This window comes from Mytilus californianus, unplaced genomic scaffold (genome assembly GCF_021869535.1).
Source record: "Mytilus californianus isolate M0D057914Y unplaced genomic scaffold, xbMytCali1.0.p SCAF_6, whole genome shotgun sequence".
Taxonomy (NCBI): Eukaryota; Metazoa; Mollusca; class Bivalvia; order Mytilida; family Mytilidae; genus Mytilus; species Mytilus californianus.
This window is the reverse complement of record NW_026262712.1, coordinates 119,090,553-119,113,735: the sequence shown is the minus strand read 5'-3', so window position 1 is coordinate 119,113,735 and position 23,183 is coordinate 119,090,553. Positions and strand designations below refer to the sequence as shown.

At 29.7% G+C, this 23,183-nt stretch overlaps 1 long non-coding RNA gene across 1 annotated transcript; it reads left to right on the top strand.

The window, feature by feature from the left end:
- Window positions 1–4,621: 4,621 nt before the first annotated feature.
- On the top strand, window positions 4,622–22,303 carry LOC127704574 (uncharacterized). The gene is made up of 2 exons (XR_007983381.1): window positions 4,622–4,882; window positions 20,147–22,303. It is a non-coding gene; the product is annotated as an uncharacterized LOC127704574 (long non-coding RNA).
- Window positions 22,304–23,183: the final 880 nt, after the last annotated feature.

The window sequence follows — 23,183 nt, the reverse complement described above, 5'->3', positions numbered from 1 at the left end:
AATATTTCAAACATGATATTCACCGCATTATGTGAGATCAGATACCACTCAATTTATTTATAAAATTAACTACCTTGACAAATATAGGTTGTAATTTTCAATTCGTCCAGTGAAATAGATCACTGTCATTTGGCTGGTTTCGATGTTTTAGAAGCGAGGAAATTGTCTAATTACTCGGCAATCAAAGGTAACAATGAATTCCATTATGTAAATTACAAAGATATTCACCGCCTTACTTGTTAATAAATACTAAAATGGTCCTATCTATAAATTACAACCAATCATCATAAATGACCATTTGATCACTGGTCAGTTTGCTTGCGGTAATGTGGCTTTTTCCGATTAATGGTCAGTTTATAATTAGGCGACGGGTTCGAAACGTCAGCACTTAAATTGGATTGATATAATGACCATTAATGGTCATTTATGGTCATTTAGTTTTGCTTGTTACTGATCCTTCCTTTGCAAATATCCTTCGGCAACTAAAGTTGAACATTTCGGCCAGTCTGTCTGCACTGGACATAACACGCCAACTGGTGCCTTTATCCCTATTTGTTTATTTCCTGCAGGGAGTTGTCACCAAGCATTGTTGTATATTTCACGTTAGGTTAAGAAAATACAATGTCAATTTCATCGGTGATCGAATTCCTAATTTATACAGATTTTGTGATGTTAAAATTAGAAGTTCTATAACACATTTGACTTCTTATGCTTGGTCAAATAACCATGGCAACACATTTAAAACAACTCTGTAGATTTCAGTTTTAGCTATAACGATAAATTTCATAGGCGATAGACTTGCACGTTCACATGTACATGATGTATAATGGAATGTTATCATAAATATTAAAATAGACCATTTGATATTGTTTAATTAGTTTTATCAATGGGTTTGAACTGTTTTGTTTCAATTCTTTGAACTGTTACACATTTATACTTTTCAATGGGTTGGGCTGTTTAGTATATACTTTTTTCAATAGTTTGAACAATAAAAATATACTTTGAGATAAAACTTTTGTTGAGGTAAAATTATCGTTTGATATATCCTTTAAAAGGCCATTAATTAAAAAATAATACAAGATTTTTTTTCACGGCACCAAATTTCTTGTCATTGCAGGACTTGGTGAACCATTTAGAATGGGTGAACTAAGTTGTAGATGTACTTTTTATGTTCATATATGAATAAAAGAGATGTGGTGTTTTCGTCAATTAAACCAATTACACCAATACATTTTCATGTAAATCTGTAAATCACAAATTTTTAGTGAAGACATTATTCATAATTACACTTATTTGATAGAAAAGAGGATGAAAGATACCAGAGGGACAGTCAAACTCATAGATAGAAAACAAACTGACAGCGCCATGGCCAAAAATAAAAAGACAAACAGACAAATAATAGTACAGATGACACAACATAGAAAACACTTATTTGATAGAACCTTTGACACGTAGTATCATTTAAAAATACCATACAAGATCAATTAATGTTCTTTATTTTCAACACACCGCGGCTGAAACAATGAGAAAAAAGGAAATTCTTGTATGAAATTATAACATATAAAAGTTCATACCGAAGGAAAAGGTCTATACATTAAAATGTTATTAAATTTTGTTTAACAAGTTAATATAACTTTACTTCTTAACTTCTAAAAAAAATCATTTGGATAAATTGCATACAGAAATAACACAATAATTAAACGGTTGCGTTTGTATTAAAAAAAAACCAATTAAGCAAGGGGGGACTTTTTCTTTTTGCAACGCCCATGCATTTGTATGATAAATTATAAATGCCGTCACTAAATCCTGCGTTCGTTTATCATTGTTGTCAAAGTACACGTTGTCCTGCAATCTAAGGTATAATTTCATATCCCAGATGAACTACATGTATCAGAGCAAGTAAAATGCATTACAGGACGGCCTGTAACAAGTTCAAATATTCAGAGCATACTTACTTTATCATTTTATAATGTTTCATTATATCCTTGTCCTTTGGTCACTGGAGGATATTTGTCTCGTTGTCAATCATGCCACATCTTTTTTTTTATACTGTAGCTATTCACACCCCTACTTTTGGTCTTTGTTAGATATAGTTGTCCCATTGGCAATCACACCACATCTCCTGATTTCTATATTTTCGACGTGAGAATATACCCATCTACATGGTATTGTTAGTGACGTAAATAGAATTGAAGCCACGACGAACTGACACGTTACAATAATAAAAAGTGCGAAAATGAAATACCTCTACAAATATATTGTAGGGGAGTTTAAAAAAATAAATATAACAAAAACAAATCAAAACAAAACGCAACGTAACTTTATTATTTAAAGGAAGTTACGCATATACTTTATATTAAATCTTGTAGTTTAAAGACAAAAATTGCTAAAACTACAGTAACTATAGTTTGAACTGTTGCCGTATATTGAAAACATCTATTGCGACAACTGCATATATAGTATAGTATGGTGATGATCGAATGATGAATAACATTAGTTCTGGTTTTCCGTAAATTTTAGAGTACCTAACTGATTTGGAAAAAAAGCCATTTAGAAACTTTCGCCAAGTAATCTTTTGAAAGTATTTCTTTCGTCGGTTTAATCCTTAGACCTATATAACCTCTTGTCGACTTTGACCATTTGGCAAAATGACGAGTTTCGCATCATTAGATCACGTAAAATCGACAACACAATTATTTTTCCTCAGCAACCGATGCCAATGTTTTTGTCGGAAATTGATAATGCCCAAAGCTTTCGTAAAAAATCTTTGCTTCTTCCATGCGTGGTTCTTTGGTTTCATATATTGTTTTTCCTTTTCAGCACAGTAAGTTCGACACCTTCGACACACGTGGAGCAGGATATGCTTTCCTTTCCGTAGCCCCTGAGATCACCCCTGGTTTTTATTTCGGTTTGTGCCGCTCAGTCTTTAGTTTTTCTATGTTGTGTTTTGTAGAATGTATATAATTCCTCTTGGTATCTTACGCCTTTTTACTTTCTGTTATTTAGATAGATTAGGATTTGGTTTACATCATTATCCACCTTTTGCAGAATGTTGCTCAATCTTTAGTTTTTTATGTAGCGTTTTGTGAACTATTTTGTCCTTTCGACGTCTTTCGTTTATGTCATGGCGTTGTCTATTTCTCTCCGACATATTAGTTTTAAATGTTTCTTGGTATCTTGTTTGAAATTATTTTACAATGACCTAGCGCAAGATTTAATTTTTTGTATTCTTATCATTGGCTTTCAGATGTTTTGGTCTGAGCGTTTCTGATGAAGGTAATTTAGAAAAGCGCTTCGGACGTACAAAATTAATCAAGAGTTATTTTCATTACACATTTAGCATATACATTTATAGTCACTTAGTTGTGGTTTTAGTCCTGTATGACACAAGGTTACAGTACATATGCTAATCAATATATAATCAGATCAGCATTCGGCCTTCAACAATGATCAAAACAAATACCATATAGTAAGCTATAATAGGCCTCTGCATGAAACAAGGAAAACAATTCAAAAGAAAACCAACAGCCCTGATTTATACTAAAATGATAAAAGAAAAAAAGAAAAAAAAAAACAATTATGGTAATCAGTAACAATTGAAATCCTTTAAATCACAGGGTCTTGACTTTTGAAAGACGCATACATAATGTGGCGGGGTGAAACGTGTTTTTTTGGCGCTCAAGTCTCCTTTTAGAACATTAGAAATATCAATTCTCGTCAGAACTTGTTTTAACCAGTTAGATAAAATACAGAAATCAAAATAAGTAGTACAGAATTGCTGCTCTTTATCTCAAAATACATGCATGTCGCAAGGACAATCGTAATTTTGAAAACCATTTGAAATAAAAGAACAAAAACAAATTGTCGATTAGAGGTAAAGTAAAAGGAGGAAGTAGAATAACTCTATAGATATTGAAGACTACGAAATAAAGAGTGGGAGTTATCGCTCTTTAAAACCGAACGCCATTTTGAAAATTTAGTGCTTAATCTTAACATAATTTTGTACAGTCAGCCAATAGTTTTTTTTATTGAAGTCTTAACCTAAACGAGTTCTAGTATGTTTGCTTTGTAAAGTAACAATATTAAGTTACACTTCGCTTAAAACAATCAACTACTCTGCTTTTTCATGATATAATGCCGCCATTAAGAAATATATACACATCCATTGTTTTAGCTTTGATATATGCATATCGATAACAATAAAATATAAATAGATACAATTAAATTTATTAATATTTCCCATTTGTTTTGTGACATGCATTTTTTCTATAAATGGTCCTTGGACCAACTCTAACAAGTTGTTTACAGCAATATCGGGTTACTTTCTTATCAGAATTCAGTAACCTTAGTATTGTTTTATAACAATGTACCACAAAACCCTTTGGAAACGACCGAAATTCTGACCAATCAAAGCAGGACGATAAAAATCAAGTATGTGATTATGGTTATGTTGTGTCATTGGACAACAAGGGTTACTATGGTTAATTTTCAAAATTTCGATATATTTTGGATTTTGGAATTTCTTATATCACAAAGATAAAATTTTCCATTTCAAATTATGGTTATTTAATAATTCAATTCTAAAATGACTCTCTTATGAGTTTTTAATATCCTTACCACCCAAGGAGCACCTCAACAATAGCGCTCCTATTTTATTGCGTAAATTGTATAACCTTGGTTCAAAACCATCAATCAGTCGCAATAATGATTACATGCAATACTTTGTCACCGTTCATTTTTATAGAATATTTTCAAAACGCCCACTTATCTACCTAATAGCGTGCTCTTTGATCTTTGAAAACTCAAAACATCGAAAAAAATGACAATAAACGGTGAAACGATTTGTAGCCGTTCTGCATTGCGAAACTATTGGCACAATAAGGTAACATATTCATCTTTATTGCTTTATTTTTAATTGTATTTACAAAGACTATCGAGTAATACAATTTGATTTTTGTATTATGGTTGCGAGTTATTTATTTATTTGTGCTACTCCTTTTACCTTTGTCCTCCTAGAGTCAGAAATAATCTGTCTTTTTAGTATTGTAAATGAGGATTGTCTGAGTTTTCTCAGTGCAAATTCATCTTTTGTTGAAAAAACAAGAAAACCATGTATCAGTCCTGCCTGCGTGTGGTTGATTATATTATACCGGAATGACTCTTATTAAATAATACTGAACGATCATAATAATCACTTCTTATAGCTGTTGGAAATGAATGTGGACATCATATTCACAGATTTTGAAATAATATAATAGAAAAAAGGAAAGTGATAATCAATTTTCTCTTGTTCTTCCTTAATCTAAATATGTAACGTATTTTTTATATTTTCTTTGAAATATATATTAATTCGTTTGGAATATATTTTTTACTGAAACCATCTTCATCCACTTTTTGTACTTGTTGACTTACGTGACACATAATCTTCAAAGCCGACTTAACAAAATGTTACATACAAAAATAAGTACATATTAATTATATTTTACAGTCAATAAATGTAAAAATTGTACCAGCGAACTCAGGCATTTGAGGACATCAGTTGCAATAACGTTTACTAATGCCATCCAAATTACTGCATTGTTCTATAAATAAAATAAAGTTATTTAGTTTGTATATTTTACTGTTATTAACGAATTTGAATTATTACGTTGACCGTTACATATAATATGATGTATTTCTTAAAAAAGAATTATTTTGCTCGATTTTTTGTGGTCTTTTGATTTTTGAAGCGGATCTATATAATCTTAGCGTTGTCAATTTCCTGTCAAGAAAAAAACAGATTAAGAATTAGTGCATCTCTTTCAGAAATAAATGCGAAGAAGGTTAATTTAATTAGTTGATAAACCACCGACACATTGTAACAATTGGATTATGGTTGTGACTATCCATGTTTTCATTCCGGCTTAACTACAAAGGAAAATAAATGAGACAGTTTTATATAAATATCTGTAATATTTTGTTTGTAACTTGAAGATTCACACATTGGTTGTTCTAAAGGTATTTATTGAATTATATTTTTAATATGATATAATACTGTCATTGTTAATGTCACAATATAGAACAAATGAATTGTTCCTTTTTTACTTATTTTTTTGTTGCTGTTAAATACTCGTATATACATAAAACAAAAAATAAATATATGTGTGAAGTGTCAGGTCATTTTTAGAATTAGAATTTGACTAAAATATTGAATTGTTTGTTCTCAATGGCTGTCTTTGTTTCAAAAAGTGTATTTTACAATTACAGTAAATATCTTCCTAACGTACAAAATGTTATAGTTCATTTTAAATTCAAACACTTGCAGGTACTGTTAATTTAAAAATCAATTCGAATCCTTGAACTCTTGCAAAAACGCGAAATCTAATTAAGGTTTTTGCAAATATTTAATTTAGGAAAGTTACTACTTAAATTATGAATACGAGCTTTTATTGTTACGAACCTGATACTGTCGCATTAATAAAAACATCGCAATATTTTTTAAATTTACAGTAATCACAATTTCGTTTGTGCAATCGAGACTAAAGTGTGATATTTTTGCGGTTTCTGTTTTTTTCCCTCATTTTGTTGGTCGTATTTTTGGTGAGGGTACTTTTAAAAAAAGAATGGATGTAATATTAACTTGACCTGTGTTTTTATAATTTGGTAATACATACATTAACCAGGCCACGACTCCACAAGTTGGTGTTCCAGAATTACAACAGTACATGTAATATATGTTTAAATCTGTTCGTCGTTATCACTTTTGTCTAGTAAGGAGAGGTCAGGTCAGTTCAATATTTTTTTGCCAATTACTACAGACATTTAATATAAGTATAAATTGAGACGTATGTACTTAAACAATAATATGGTTTCAATATACTTAATATCAACAGTTTTTTTTATCTAAAATTTTAACCATTAATTCCAAGCTTACCTGTTGTTAATTTTATCTCTTGAATATTTATGATATATTTTCCACTGGACGTTATGCAAACAACAATCAATATTACTTAAGTTGCTGTTAGTAATTATAGTCCATGCCTTGTATACTTTAAAATCAATTTTATAATAACGCTACATATATAGTACCTCTTCTAATTCTGACTGTGATGTTAATGTGTATGTCTATATTTGATTCATCTAATAGAGACATTCATTGAGAAATTCCTTAAAAATAAAATTCATTAACTATAGTAAAGGATGGTCATTGAATCGGCTCAAATATTGTACAATATTCAATTTATTTTTACAGATATATATATGTATAAGTTTTGACAGTGTTTATCCATTATAAGTGTTTGGACATTTTTACATATACACAACCATCAATTCTGACTGCTATAAATATGTATAAGTATTCATCTGTGTCCTGTAAAAATATAAAAGATAATATGAGTCAACAAGGTTTGAAATAGCCCAAGCTACATAAGTACCCTATTAACTTTTTTTTTATAATCAAACAGTTTTCAAAATGAAAAGAGGAATCCATCTGGCAAATTTCTACAAATTACGATAACAAAACTTATTTTTTAAGGTTTGCCATAGTTCGTAATAAAAAAAACACACAACTTATGACCATAAAGGGACACATCGTTTACGAATCATACGGTGAAGGCACTTTCTCAAAACCCTGCTATTTTAACAAAAATATCATTGTGAAATGGTTATTCATTATTTTATGAGGGCTGGGGAAATTGAAAATAAAAACAAAACTAATGATTTTTTTTATTCCATGGACATGGCAACTATATAATTCATGAGACAAAAACTCGTATCGTCTGGCATCTAACTCCCGCTTTATGTATCTCCGAAAGATATTCAATTTGAAAACTATTTGACGTTTTTTTTTCGTGTTATTTTAATTACTAGTCACATGTTTTAAAATAGAGTGCTATACAGCAAAGTGTTAGGATTTCATTTTTATTCATGCAAATTTTGAAAATAAAGTGATTATACTCGTGTGTTTGCTTGATATTGTTTGCTGTTCTAAGATAAGTATAGTTTCATCTTTGTGGAAACTATTGATATTATGTATCAACTCAATTATTTATGTTGAATTGTATGAAGTGAAATATGTGTGCCAAAGATTTTACAGCCGTGATAACCCCCCCCCCCCCCCCCCCCCCCCCCGATTGTTGTTAACCTGTAAATAAATACACGTATGTTACCGTTTCATTGCTCATCTTACGTTTTCTTGGATAACCTTCACCCGGTAAGCTCAAGACCAATCTGAAAATAAAATACTATACAACCTATTAATGCAATATTGGTTACTCTTTGTCTTTGAATTGCTGTATTATTGACGATTTGGATGTCGCATGGTTGTATGATTTGCGTTCACAACACTTATCTTTCTATTGAAATTGCCCGAAATGGATCTAGTTGCGTAATAATAATTTTCCCATGTGCTTATTTTCCTCATTGATGTAGAAATTACCAAAATGAGTGTATCGACTTTAAAAAAAATGAATTGAACAAATTGCTTATTTCTAACAAATAATAGTTTAAGGCCATATGACCTGATTAGTTTTTTCCAGTGACTTTTTTTTGAAGATTTTAGTCATTTCGTGTAAAAAAATATTTGTTTCTCGAACATTATAAAATGAAAATATCTTAATATATTTTCAATGATATTTATCCCCCTTCTACAGAATAAGACGCAAAGATAACCACAAACCCTGCCCTCCAAAATAAAGAATGCTAAAAAATTAAACTACAAACAAGATAAAAAAAAAAGCAAAAAAAAAAAAAACCCAACACCCTAAAAACTAAAGACCAAACAAACAGTTTAAATTGTTAGCTCTAGTTCGAAGTTTGATATTGAAATATTACAGAAACTCCATAATGTTTTAATGATATTTTGTTTCATAAAATGATCTCTGAAGCCTACAATACATTGACCTTACTGCACAGCTGATCTAGTTTATTTGGGAAACTCGAGGGGAAAATATTCTGACAGGAAATGATAAAAATTGAATTCCAGGGTATAAGAGTTCAAAGATCATCAGTAGGTATGGCAAAACGTGCAGACAAGACAATTTTTCCTTAACTAAAATATGTAAATTAAAATTCGAACAAGCAAACACCATTTCCAACGCTAACTGCAGTTTTTCAATGATTCACACACACACACCATAAAGATAACATGAACAGACACTGTAAAGCCAATGGTAAAATCACATATTGTTTTCTGTTTCCATTCAATCATAATATGTTCGCTTTATTATTACACCTAATAATTAATGATTATTCTATTAAATTGGAACACAAGCTGAATATGCTAAATATAAACACGACTCCAACACAATTATCTTATTTTAGATAAGTGATCTGATTTAGATTTTCCAATAATTTTTACATAACCTAAAATATCAATTAAAAGCATTATTTGATGTCTTTATACAATCACACGATGTAAAAACACTTCTTGAAACCTTTTGGAAACAAGAGGCAAATAAACGCAGTTTGCTTTTTATATGTTTACATTCATTCTAGGGAAGATATTTCCCTTCTGATACTGTGTTTACTACAATAGGAATTCGTTTGAATGATAATATCAAGTGAGTAGTCGCCCCTGTTTCAGACGATTTACATTGCATTCTATACAATTCAAATGAGATGTTACGTTTGAGTAACGGACGACAACATTATGTTTAATAAAAATTCTCTTATAGTAGCATTATTTTCAATGGGGAATCTGAACATAGTTTTGCGCCATAGACAGAATGCAGAATTTTCATGTTTTGAGAACATGAAGTTCATATCAGGCATTAACTTTGCAATTTTATATTTTTTATGAAAATAAGAAATAACTATGTTATAACTAATAACAATAAAGTATGTTATCCGTATATACTGCCGAAAGAAAGACTTACAACATTTCCATTGTGATTGGTGGAGGTCAAACTTTGAGGGTTCAAATCTGTGTAGAAAAAAAATCAAAATGGTCTGCAATTAATAGCAATCATGTTTTAAATGATGTTGAATTGATTAAAGAAGAAAACAAATTATGGTAAAAATTTAAGGGACAAAACATTTGCCCCATAAATTTATTTTTCATTTTTTAGCGCGGTAAATGTTAGTTTCTCTTCATATGTAATCAATTATCCCACCAGATTCACCAAACCGTCAAGTTTGTGCGTTGTGTACATTTTTTTAACTAGACCATATACAAAAAAATGTTAAAAATGTGGCTTGGAATTTTGACCACGTCCATAAAAGTTTGCGAATAGTGCAGATGTCTGAAATTAAGCTAAAATAACTGCAGTACTTTTGAATACACAAATGTTTCAAGATTAAGAAACTAAAGATAAATCGAGATTTTGTTTTACTTAATTTTCAGTCAGAATTTGTTTTGCTTAACTTTTTTGAGTAGTATATACGTAAAATTTGCTGTTTTTGTAAGATTGTTGGTAGTTCATGTCTTGCTCCTTTTGAAGTTCACCATTGGACGTTAAGCAATTAACAATCAATCAATCAATTTTCAAGTTCATATTACTTTCCCAGTTTAACTTCTTGGACTGGTTATTTTATTTACGAGTTAAGAACATTGGTAAACTATTGTCGCTTCTTCTTTTTACGAAAAAAATAAATTATAATTCTAGAAAATAGATTTTATCAAACACTATCAGGAAATTAATAAAAATGCCATTGTTCTTATGTTTTGCTATGCTATATAGTATAATCTATTTATTAAATTATTAATGATTTTGTTTTACTTAATTTTCAGTCAGAATTTGTTTTGCTTAACTTTTTTGAGTAGTATATACGTAAAATTTGCTGTTTTTGTAAGATTGTTGGTAGTTCATGTCTTGCTCCTTTTGAAGTTCACCATTGGACGTTAAGCAATTAACAATCAATCAATCAATTTTCAAGTTCATATTACTTTCCCAGTTTAACTTCTTGGACTGGTTATTTTATTTACGAGTTAAGAACATTGGTAAACTATTGTCGCTTCTTCTTGTTATGAAAAAAATAAATTATAATTCTAGAAAATAGATTTTATCAAACACTATCAGGAAATTAATAAAAATGCCATTGTTTTTATGTTTTGCTATGCTATATAGTACAATCTATTTATTAAATTATTAATGATTTGAATTACACTCCCTAACATAACTGCAATTGTTTATGACTACTTTCTTTTATATGTTCGATAAATCAAAGGTTTCTTTGTTTTTGCTGAACATAAAATAATATAAGTGTTTATGAATCTCTAAATATTCATGAGATATTCGAATTACTTTGTTTTTATTAAATAGTTATAATAAAATCTAATCTTTCACCACTTTTCAATCATTTCAATTTTATGTATCATATCTTCATTTCGATTTAAAACATTGCAGTGAGATTAATTATCTGATAGCCACAGTGTACGTTTTCTTTATTCTGGTACTTTATTAGGAACCAGTCTAAAGAAATTTATGTTTAATATCAAACTTAAAAATAATGTATTGAAAAAAAAGTGTCCAACAAAATTTTTTTATTTAGGATTTTTTTAACAGACGTGAGGCCAACATTATTTTGTTTGATTTGAGGCCTGTCAGAGATGCACAAACGTTTGCTTAAACTAACATTGCTAGCTAAATTGGGTTTCATTTCAGATTTTACTTTTAATAATTGGAAAGTGTCACTAGTGTTGAAAACGATTTTGAGCACATCTTTTTAAAATATATATACACGGATAGTATATGTATTCCTTATGTGTTTTTTTTTAATCTTTATATCTTTTTATAGTAATAATAATCATTTGGAAGCATGGGATAACACATCACTTAAAGACATCAAAATAGATGTAACGTTTTTTTTATGCTGATATGATTGTAATTTATTTCAGATCCCTTTTGACCATAAAGCTCTTCACGTGTTTTAAGTACTTACAAACCCAGACATAGATTGTCTTAGCCGTATTTGACATAACTTTTCGGAACCTTTTGAAAACAATTCAACTTCGTATTTGATTTGGCCTTCCAACTGTTTTGATTCGAGCGTCACTGAAATGTTATTTTGCAGACCAAATAATAAGTCTGGTATCCTTTGTTAGGTTTTTATATACATTCTTGGCTTTCAAATTTTTTGCTTTGAGCGTTCTTGATGAAGGTAAATATAGCAGACGGTTTCGGACGCACGAATTTAGAAAGTATTATTTTATTTTTTATTTTCATCATTAAAATTTTTGCTATTGCTATTATTTTTTTTTATTATTATAATTATTATTATTATTATTATTATTATTATTAAAATGACATCATGTAAATTTGATAAGACTGTCGTACAAGTGAGAGGTTTAGCGCTATAAAACCAGGTTCAATCCACCATTTTCTACACATGAAAATGCCTGTACCAAGTCAGGAATATGACAGTTGTTGTCCATTCGTTTGATGTGTTTTGTCATTTGATTTTGCCATGTGATTAGGGACTTTCCGATTGAATTTTCCTCGGAGTTCAGTATTTTTGTGATTTTACTTTTTATTATTGTATGTTTTACGCCTGTTTGGTCTTAATTTTGAATTAAGAATTTAAGAATTTCCAAGAAGTTTGATGATACTTTGATTTTTATTTGTGATTTGTACAATGAAATATGATTATTATTTCACACTGAAGAATCTATATATCACATTAAGTCAGTGTAATTTAGTATTTGAAACAAATAACAATACAACAATATATATAACAGGATTATTATACTTCCTGCAGTTTTATTCTTCTCATATCTCATATCTCATGATAAAGTTAATGCTATATCAACTTCTGTCGAATTAAAAATGACAATTAAAAGAAGCATTAATAAAAACTGTCATATAATGTCATTTAAACTAAATGCGAGGTATACGTATGTTAGGTATACGTCAATGAGACAGCTACCCAACAAAATATCAAGAACAGAAAAAAACTAAACATGTAGATAAATGCATGATTACTTGAAATTGATATCACGAATATGGGTATTAAAAAATATTCTATTTTCTCAGAATCAATAAATGGTCAAATTTAAGAATTACTTATCTAGGAAACAAAAACATCAAAAACAGTTAAAACAATTGGAATTAAGTTCCACCCATCAAACTTTGTTTTGTCGTGTATGAATTTAATTTATAGGGAAATTTATCTTTCAAAAGCTACAGTATGATTTCTTAATGTTGCAGTCACTAATTCACAATTCCACACAACTTCCGGTGATATCCTTTAACTCTACCAAAAAAAGATGCATCATTTTGTTTACATTCAGCATAAAGTTTTATTCAAATAGAAACATTGAGTTTATAATTTTCTTTTTGAAAAAAATGGAATAATTTATTTCATTCCATATTTTGCCATGCCCCAAAAATTGGAATTGTAATACAATACAAGACTGGTATCTTAACACAGAACGATACTATATTTTAATATAAGAAACATTTTGTATGTTTTGATGACTATGTTTGTGCTTTCGTCTTTCGTCTTTCGTCTTTTTGCTTCTGACTATGATGTATTTTTTCTACCATGCTCTCTTCCTTTTTCAGTTCCGTTTTATCCCGTAGCTTTAAGTTACTTTCTTGTATCTCTCGGCCTACGATTGCCTTACGCTCCTTTGACGTTAAATGCAGTTGGTTAACTCATCATTTTGAGTTGTTCTTGGAACGGAACTATAAACTATATGATTGATAGTGTTTGATTTTGTCAGTTTTTATGGATTTCCCCTTTTTGAATTTGCCTTGGGGTTCGGTATTTTTGTTATATTTTTTTTTTAATTAATAGGCTCTTCAACTCAGCCAACATACCAGACTTATAATGTTATACACCAAACGAGTGTTTCGTCTACCTGATCAGTGGCGCTCGAATGTAAAGGAATGTCAAATCAATAACGAAGTTAAAGAGCATCAAAACCAAAAATTCCAAAATTTGTGTCAATTTTGTATAACACCATCCCTATCTGGGGATAGAAAGACACAAAATTTGAATGATTTTAACATTTCAATAACAGTAAATCTACAGAAAATTACCGTATACATGATATATCTGCACAGGATGATTGACTTCTCGGGTAGTTGTACCCTCTGGGTCCACGAGCAATTACATCGATCCAGAGGTTGTAAAAAACTCTTCAAATATATTTAGCTAATAATTTACATGTTTACATGTTGTAATGTACTATTATATTATTTATTTATGTATTTCTCCGTCCTGAGTGTTCTTGCGTTTATTTGTACTGTATTCCTGTCACGTAATGTTGTCATTTTAGCGGCGTTTTTAACATTGCCATATCAGTGGTGCTAGAAATAAACATTTGAAATACAAATCAATTACGAAATTAAACATCATTTAAAATAAAAAAAAAATCCAAAAGCTGTACCAAAATGTGACTATTGTTATTATTATTCGTCCTGTTGTTGATGGTGATGACTGTTTGTTGTAGTTTGCTTTGATTATTAACTATTCATCATCGAAATTCAATTTGGGAGACGAATTATAAAAGTTTTTTCCAAACTTGTTTCCGAATCCCATATTTGACTGCTTTGTAAAATTTAACTATTCTTATGTTATAATTTTTCAATAATAAATAGTGTTTGAACTAAATTTATTGTATCTCTTTTCAGATAAAGTCAATCTTTAAAAAAGCGTATAATAAGCTACCTTTGATTTTCAAATTAAGAACACACGGTTAATATTTTCTCGAATCTCTCGTTGCCTCTTGTTGGTCCTTCCATTTTTTGAACTGCGTCGCTCATATTTTTTGTTTTTAATTTCATAATTAGATTAGGCATCTTTTATTAAAACTGAATTTCGAATCCTCTCTGGCCTATGATTTTGGGACAACATTGCATATTGACTGTTGATCTCCGAGGAAACAGCTAGTCGTCTGTGATTTAGTTCTGAAATGATATACAATGTATATTTTTATATAAATTATCATGTACTAAATTATGTTATTTAAAAATAATAATACACACCATATATAACCGATTATAGGAATAACCAAAAGAACCGGAATTACAACAGACCAAACCAACCACGACTCCAAAATTAGACGTTAAAACATGTACAAGCAACAAATACAACACATGATATCTAGATAGATACGTGATCACAAACCCAACCCGACTTTTTTACCAACCAAGACAATATTGACAAATTGAAGGTTTTGTTCATGTATGTTTTAATTATTTTAGTCCAATCGTGCAATGATATATATGTTCCCTTATTTCCTTTTGATCAAAATTAAAACATTTCATAAACAAGAAATTTTTCAAACTTCAATTTTTTTTCAGAACTCCTTTTTTTTTTAGAATTTAATGGGTTTTTTTTTTATTGTTTCTGGAATTAGAACAGCTATAGTTATCCAAATATTATTAAAATATTAATCCACCATTTTCTACATAAGAAAATGCCTGTACTAAGTCAGGAATGTTGTTTTCCATTCGTTTGATGTGTTTGAGCTTTTGCCATTTGACAAAGGACTTTCCGTTTTGAACTTTCCATGGAGTTCGGTGTTTTTGTTATGTTACTTTTTATGTCTGCTTTATATATATAATAGTTAATAAAAAAAAAGAAGATATTTCATTTTTAAGTAATCTGTGTCAAAATAAAATTGTCATCTCTTATAAAAAAAAAGTATAAATTCATTACATATAATGAGAGGGGTTTCCTGTCTGAAAAAAAGCAAAATAACAAAAATACCGAACTCCAAGGAAAATTTAAAACGGAAAATCCTTTATAATATGGCAAAATCAAAATACGAAACACATCAAAGGAATGGAAAACAACTGTCATATTCCTGACTTGGTACAGGCATTTCCTTATGTAGAAAATGGTGGATTAAACCTGGTTTTATATCTAGCTAAACCTCTCACTTGTATGACAGTTGCATATAATTCCGTAATATTGACAACAATGTGTGAGCAAAACAAACAGACATATAGGTAAAAATGTCAAAAATTGGGGTACAGCAGTCAACATTGTGTTGCAATCTGAAACACTATAAAACAAATAACTATTTCAACAAAGAAAAACAAAATTGCATATAGACTCTCTATAGAAAAAGTACATAAGCAAAAATAAAAGACAAGAATACAAAATTGACCATAGCACAACAACACAATGGTGGGATGTATAAATAACGAGCCACGCAAAAAGTATATGAAATTTCAGGGCTCAATGAAAATCGAAAACCTTCTCATTCTTTTCTTCTTGGTATCTTTCTCTTATCCCTTTTCAAATGCACCCCAGTGTACGCTCATTTCGTATTTGAACCCAGGAATGTATTGTGATATAAGATTAGTCAATTAAATATTTAATTTGGATTGATTCTATCAAAAATCATTCACGTTTCGTTTTGAAAGTGTATTATTTAATAGAGTTATTCAATTCTTGGAGATACGCATGCAATTGTTTGACCAATCTTCAGTTGTGGTTCAAATTTTTTAAATTTCATATCAAAAATGAAATTTCTTTCTGTCGACTCTCTCTCCATGGCAAAGCTGATGCTATGAAAAAGTATGACAAAAATACCAAACTCATAGGCAAATTCAAAAAGGGCGAAGTTCATAAAAAATGACAAAATCAGAGCTAGACCCTATCATCCAACGGAACGAATGGAAAACAACTGTCTTCCTGTCATGTTAATGTTAATATATACATGTATATGTTACAGTACCAACTGGAATTCAGAAGAATCCAGAGTTTTCATAGTACCAATTGGAATCTACTACGAGAAATCGAAATTATGATTTATACTAATTAAAATTACGTATAAATCAGAATTTCAATAAATAATATACTAGACATTGGAATATCCAATATTCGTACAGAGAGGATCCTGAATTGTACTGGATGATTACATAAAAAAGATAATGAAAATAATTCGATTCAGGTCATAATGAAATAAACTTAAATAAAAACTTGATTCTAATGAAATATTTAAAACTGTTGATTTTTAAAAATTATATTATAAAGATTTTTTGTTGAATTTAGTCAGGGTTTAACAACCTTATATTTTTTACGGCGTTAATGAAATAAATAACGTGGAAATTTTCCTTTACTCATTTGGTTACAATTTATCCCTAATCTGCAGTCAGACACAACTGACAAAAGTCACAATAGTGCTCATTTTGTGTACTGAACTCTATTAGTTATCATAAATTACGACAGAGATAAAAAGTTTTATCCGTTGAAAAAAAAAATACACTGCCAATTGAAGTGCTGTTTAGATGTTTAGATGCATCGTAGACGTTGAAACATTGGAAACATTGGAAGGAGCAAAATGGCAACATTTGAAAAACAAAAAACAATTTCTTGAAATTGATACTACTTTTGATGAAAAGGACATTTTAGTTTCTTCAAGACATTCCTTGCAAAGAAAATTTAAACAGGTTTCTACCATGTGAATTCCTGAATTCTAAATGATTAATGCTTCAATTTTTAAGCCATCTTTTTTGTGCATGCTCTGTCTGTTTCCCTTAAGTCAGTTCTATTGACTTTGTATTGCTTTTGAAATTATACATATTCAAGCATTGAATAAAAAACTACAAAACTTTAGTCCTGATTGTCAGTTCGTTCCTGTTTGCAACTGTACAGAAAATGTAATACGATTTGTAGGTCATGTTGATTTCAAAACTGTTTACTCTTGAAAATGCCACGAACAAAATATTTTGTAAATAAACCATAATAAAGAATTCAACATTATCTATATGACCTGTTGTTTGTAAATGTATCAAATATTGAAAGTTGCAATTTATTCTCTTTCCATACTTATTAAGAACATTGAAGAAGAATGAATCCGAATTATAATTTTTTCTAGTATGTATTTGATTTCCCATTCTGGATCCTACTGAATTCTGATTTGTATTAGGAGGATCCTGGATCCTACTGAATTCCGATATGTACTAGAAGGATTTTGTATCCTACTGAATTTCAATTTGTACTAGGGGGATCCTGGATCCTTCTGAATACCAATTTGTAACAGGAGGATTCTGGATCCTTCTGAATTTCAATTTGTACTAGGAGGATCCTGGATCCTACTGAATTCCAATTTGTAATAGGAGGATCTTGGATCCTACTGAATTCCAGTTTGTACTGGGAGGACACTGGATTCTACTGAATTCCGATTTGTAATAGGAGGATCTTGGATCCTACTTAACTCCAATTTGTAATAGGAGGATTCTGGATCCTCCTGAATTCCAATTTGCACTGTAACATATACATAAATATGGTGTATCTTTCCAACTGTGTAATGATTTGTTTTTGTATCAGCAAATTAGTTACCTATTTATTTGCAGAACTGTGTGTACTAATACTTGTTTATTGATTTTCATATAAAGATCTTTATAAATATAGACAGAAGAGGCTTTCGGTTTCTAAATACCCTTTGACAAGCCTTAAATTCCAACTACAGATAACATAATAACACCAAATTTAACTCACGTCAAATAACTATTAAAATGCTAGTTAGTAAAATGATTTATAGTTGTTTGTTAATCCTAATGAACATTCAATCAGGAGATAGAATTTCTCTACAGATTTACATGATACTGGGGAATTTATACTGTGTTGGTCTCGATATAAAAATAGGGATAACTCTATTCTTATGTAATTTTACCTTGAAACGAAATTTGTAAGCTCCACTGGACCTAATGTTGGTTCATTCTAATTACTAATAGGGCTTGGAGTATGCTTTTCAATTTGTTTTCATGCACACTAATAAAATGATCATAACCTTGATTAACCTTTTAAAATAATTGAACGTCAAGATGCTTTGTTGTTCCTCATGAAGCTACATAGATTTTGTTGCTTTTCAAAGAAGGAATTTAGGCTTTGTAATGCGTCTTATAAATATTTTGTCTTATATTACATTATTTACAAAACTTATCATCGGATGAAAGCTTACTTAATATGTAGACAAATGCGACTTACTTTTACTACAATTAATTGTAAATTGCTGTCTTGTGCGATTGTAATTAATAATCATTGCCATCATTAAAACAGGACGTTCTGGAAACATTCATTGACAGTTAAAAAAAAATGATGTCTTTATGCCATCGCGTATTGTCATGTTAGTGAGTTCATTGTTTTTCTTTGTTTTTTTTTCAGAATTTTAACATTGAAGAATTTTAAAGATATTGATATTGAAGTTTTTACGATATTTCAATTGATATATTGTTTAAATTTGTTATCAAATAACTGTTATAGACAGGAACATGTTTTTTTTTATAAATTTTGAGGAAATTGGGGAAACGTAGGTACATTCATATGACTCGAGCATTAGTGAACATATAGTTAAATCAGTATATTTATAGTACTTTTAAACTTAAAATAATCGTTCTCTTCCTTTGGGTTTTTAATTTTATTTGCATTAATCCTGCAGCTGTGGCAATCGTGGCCGAAATTGTGCACAGGCAAATAACCGTTATAAAATTAACAGAACCCCCTTCTCTCAACAACACCAAATCAAACCCAGCATTTCATAAAAAGTTGAGATCTGCAAGGGGTATTCAGACACTGTTGGAAGATAGGAAAGACTGTGGTTAAAGAACATAAGACAGAAAACTTAAACTAACAATACTAACCAACTATATACTGGAAAAGGGAAGGGTGTTAAATTGTATATTCCTATCACATTTTCCAATAATAGAATCAATTTTATGCAAATGATACTCAGATTAGATAATCTCAGTCTTTTGTGAGATTTTCTTAGTCACATGTCTTCATAGCAATATCTAACTATTACATTTATATGACAAACTTCGGGAATATTTATTATGTTCCTTTTTTCAAACTTGATGTTCCAAACATTTCGATATTAGACTGCATCAATTTCTAAGAATTTTTACGTATATTTATTTATCAACTAATTGATTTATGCTATGCATGTAAAAGCAAAACAAAATGTAAAACATATATGTTCACACATTTGTTGTTTTAATGTATTGGGTAAAACACTTACTGAAAAGTTTATATGATAGATGTGGGTGGTATGGAAATTCGAAAAATGTTTGTAAATAACATTAGATTAGACTAATACGTCTGTACAACACATATGGTGTTCATTTTACATTTTGTATTTCTTTTTAATAAGGCCACAACCTTAAAGCTTATGTTTAAACATTTAAGGGTGATGCTAAATTCCCATTGAGAACTTCCTGTACAATATGTTATGAAAATCTCATTCAAAATCCTTTATTCTTTTTTTCAGAATTTGGTGTAAGCTGGTATGTGCTGCAGACGTGCTTAGAAGCTTTTGGATTAGTTCGTGTTTAATATACATTTAAGACAATCTGAAATAAATATTTACATACACCAGAATTCACTTTATTCGTCCTTCAAAGACATGTATATACATAATGTTACATTGTAAATGTAAATTTGATCCATAATTTGTTTCTATTTTGTATCAAATTGTTAGCATTAAACCCTGACCTAATAATATGAAATATCAACGAATATTTTTTTACAACTGTCGCACCTCAATACAATAATGACTTGGAATTTAATGAAGACTGCAACATGTTTCTTTATTGCTCTGGTTTGGTCGTTCAAATTACATACCTGCATATGATTTTCCTAATAATGTTTTTGTGTACTCAAGTAACTCTGAGCTAATTTGTTTTTTTTTCTTGCTTATGCATAGATTTAAAAAAAATTGATTGGTATTATATTAATAATAATAATAATAATAATAATAACAATAATATTTATAATTTAAAAAAAAAAGATGGAAGTGGTTTTCATACTTTTACTGGCGACCATGCTGGTTTCAAAGATCGACGACAATGCAAGATAATTTACAATTTTAAGTGTGTTTTTTGTTCAATTTAAGAAAATTGATTGATTGATTGCTGATTGATTAAAGTGCAGTGGCAATTGTTTGAATTAGGTTGATTCGAAGGAAAGAAATGTACAATGACAAAAATTGAAACAATAGCCTTTTGCTGAACCTCCTTTTTGTGTAACGTCTTTATACAAAGGGAAAATGATCGAAACAAAATTGAATTAAAATAGAAACTAATAAATAAAGCTGTTTCTTCTTCAGAGCGAACCTGACGAAATATCACATATCAAAAAAACCAAAACCAAACAATATCACCAGAAATCAATCGACCATTATGCAGGTGTCATGATTTTGGTAGTATCTTTTTATAATGAATTAAAACAAAGTTATAGTATACAAAGTTTAAACAGAAACATGCTTATATTTAACATGGAAAAACAGTCTCTTAATACTTTTAATAGCTTTTATCACGAAATTGGTCTTTCTAAAATTTTGACGGCCATACTATAGAACTTGACTTTGAACTTGAATCTGTCATCTTTATGAAAGTAAAATGAAACCTTGAACTTATATATTAAACCTTCAAATCGTATATGTGTATTCACTTTCTCGTCCTTTTGGTTACTGGTTATGTAATTTTGATCTTACTTTTATTTACCAGAAAAATCAATTGCGTAAGACTGAGAAAAAAAAACCATTTGATATTCATATTGTATAAAATATACAAGGTACACACGGACTTAAAACTGTTTGTCGTCTACTAAATAAGGCCAGCAATTACTTCAAATACGGTCACAATACCATATTAGATATTCTTATAAATCACATCAACAGCTTTCCTTCTATTATATAATTTTTTGAATTAATGTTATATGAATTATTTTGAATTTCAAAAAAGAATTAACATAAGAATAAACATCGCCAAGCCACAATTTTATAAATCCATAATCACAGTAAAACACTGAAAGTATAGATATGAAAATTCATTGAACATGAAACTATCTATGATTACCCTTTCGTGTTTACATGTTTTATAAGGAAAAGTGCGACTATCACACATTTTATCATTTGAAGCTGATTTGTCTAAATTCATGCGACGAACAAAACATTGGATGATTCAAGGTTCAATGAAATGTTGACCTCAATAAGTTCTGCTGCCCCCATGTTTGTTGTGAACAAAAGTTGATAGTCCTTCCGCTTAAGTAAACACTAAACATGTGCAGACTGTTATTGCAGAGAGAATATTTATACAAACCTTTTTAAAAATGCAGCATTATATAAAGTTTCTAATATATTTTTTTTCTGTACTTTTGAACGTTTCAAAGATTTTTGTCTCTCTTTTCTAATCCTATTTCAAACAATTGCTTTATACAACTCGGAATTCAAATAGTTGTCGAGAAATCTAGATCACAGGCAGTTGTTTTGTTGTGAAGTGTGAAGTGAAAAATAAAACTTTAGTTCATTATGGAATAAAATTATGCACAAAATAGAAGAAATTTTACTTTGGATCGGTTGTTTATATATGGGGAACATTACCTAGTATTATTTGTATGTCAGGAATATGACAGTTGTTCTGTCTTTTGATGTGTTTGAGCTTTTGATTTTGCCATTTGATAAGGGACTTTCCGTTTTGAATTTTCCTTGGAGTTTGGTATTTTTGTTATTTTACTTTTTGCATCTCACAAATTGCATTGGAAATAAACCATATTTAAATTTAAATTATGGAAGAATATTTTCTAATGCTACTTTGTCCTTTTCGTTGTGCTGTTTTTGAATAAAAATGAAAAAAAAAATTATAGATCGCATGCGTCCGAGGCGCTGTTCTGGATTTGACTTCATAAGGAATGCTCAATGCCAAATATTAGAAAGCCAAGGATGTATAAGAACCGGAACAGTTGAAGAGCTATCTGACTAAAAGGACATAAAAATAATAGTCAACTTCATCTATAGTCAACTTTGTTGCCTGACGGAGTTATTACTAATAAATTATCATAAACTGAAAATCGTAGAAGGGTTTGTTATAAATCAAGTTAGTACCGAACATGCATTGCGAATCATATTGATCATTAAATTATCATGCTCAAAACATATGAAGATTGAGTTTTCAATCAGTTGAGTGGGTGCTAACTAACGAATTAAAAATACAGGAATATTATTCACTATTTATGAAAAATAACACAATTTAATGAAATGCTACCTGATAAATGTAGCTTCAAGACTTTTATTAACGGTAAGCCCATTAACTCCTCAGTCTTATAATTTCCGTAGTAGTAAAACAGATGTCTTGGACAAAGGTTATTCAAGGTGTCCAAATGCTGCCATGTTCTTATTTTCTCCTCATCTGTCATATTCCACAATATTCACACAAAGCAGAGAATAAACCGGGTAGTATCGTAAACCTTCACATGGGTTTATGTTTATCTACCATATCTTAGAAAATAGTTTCATAATAGCCATTGAA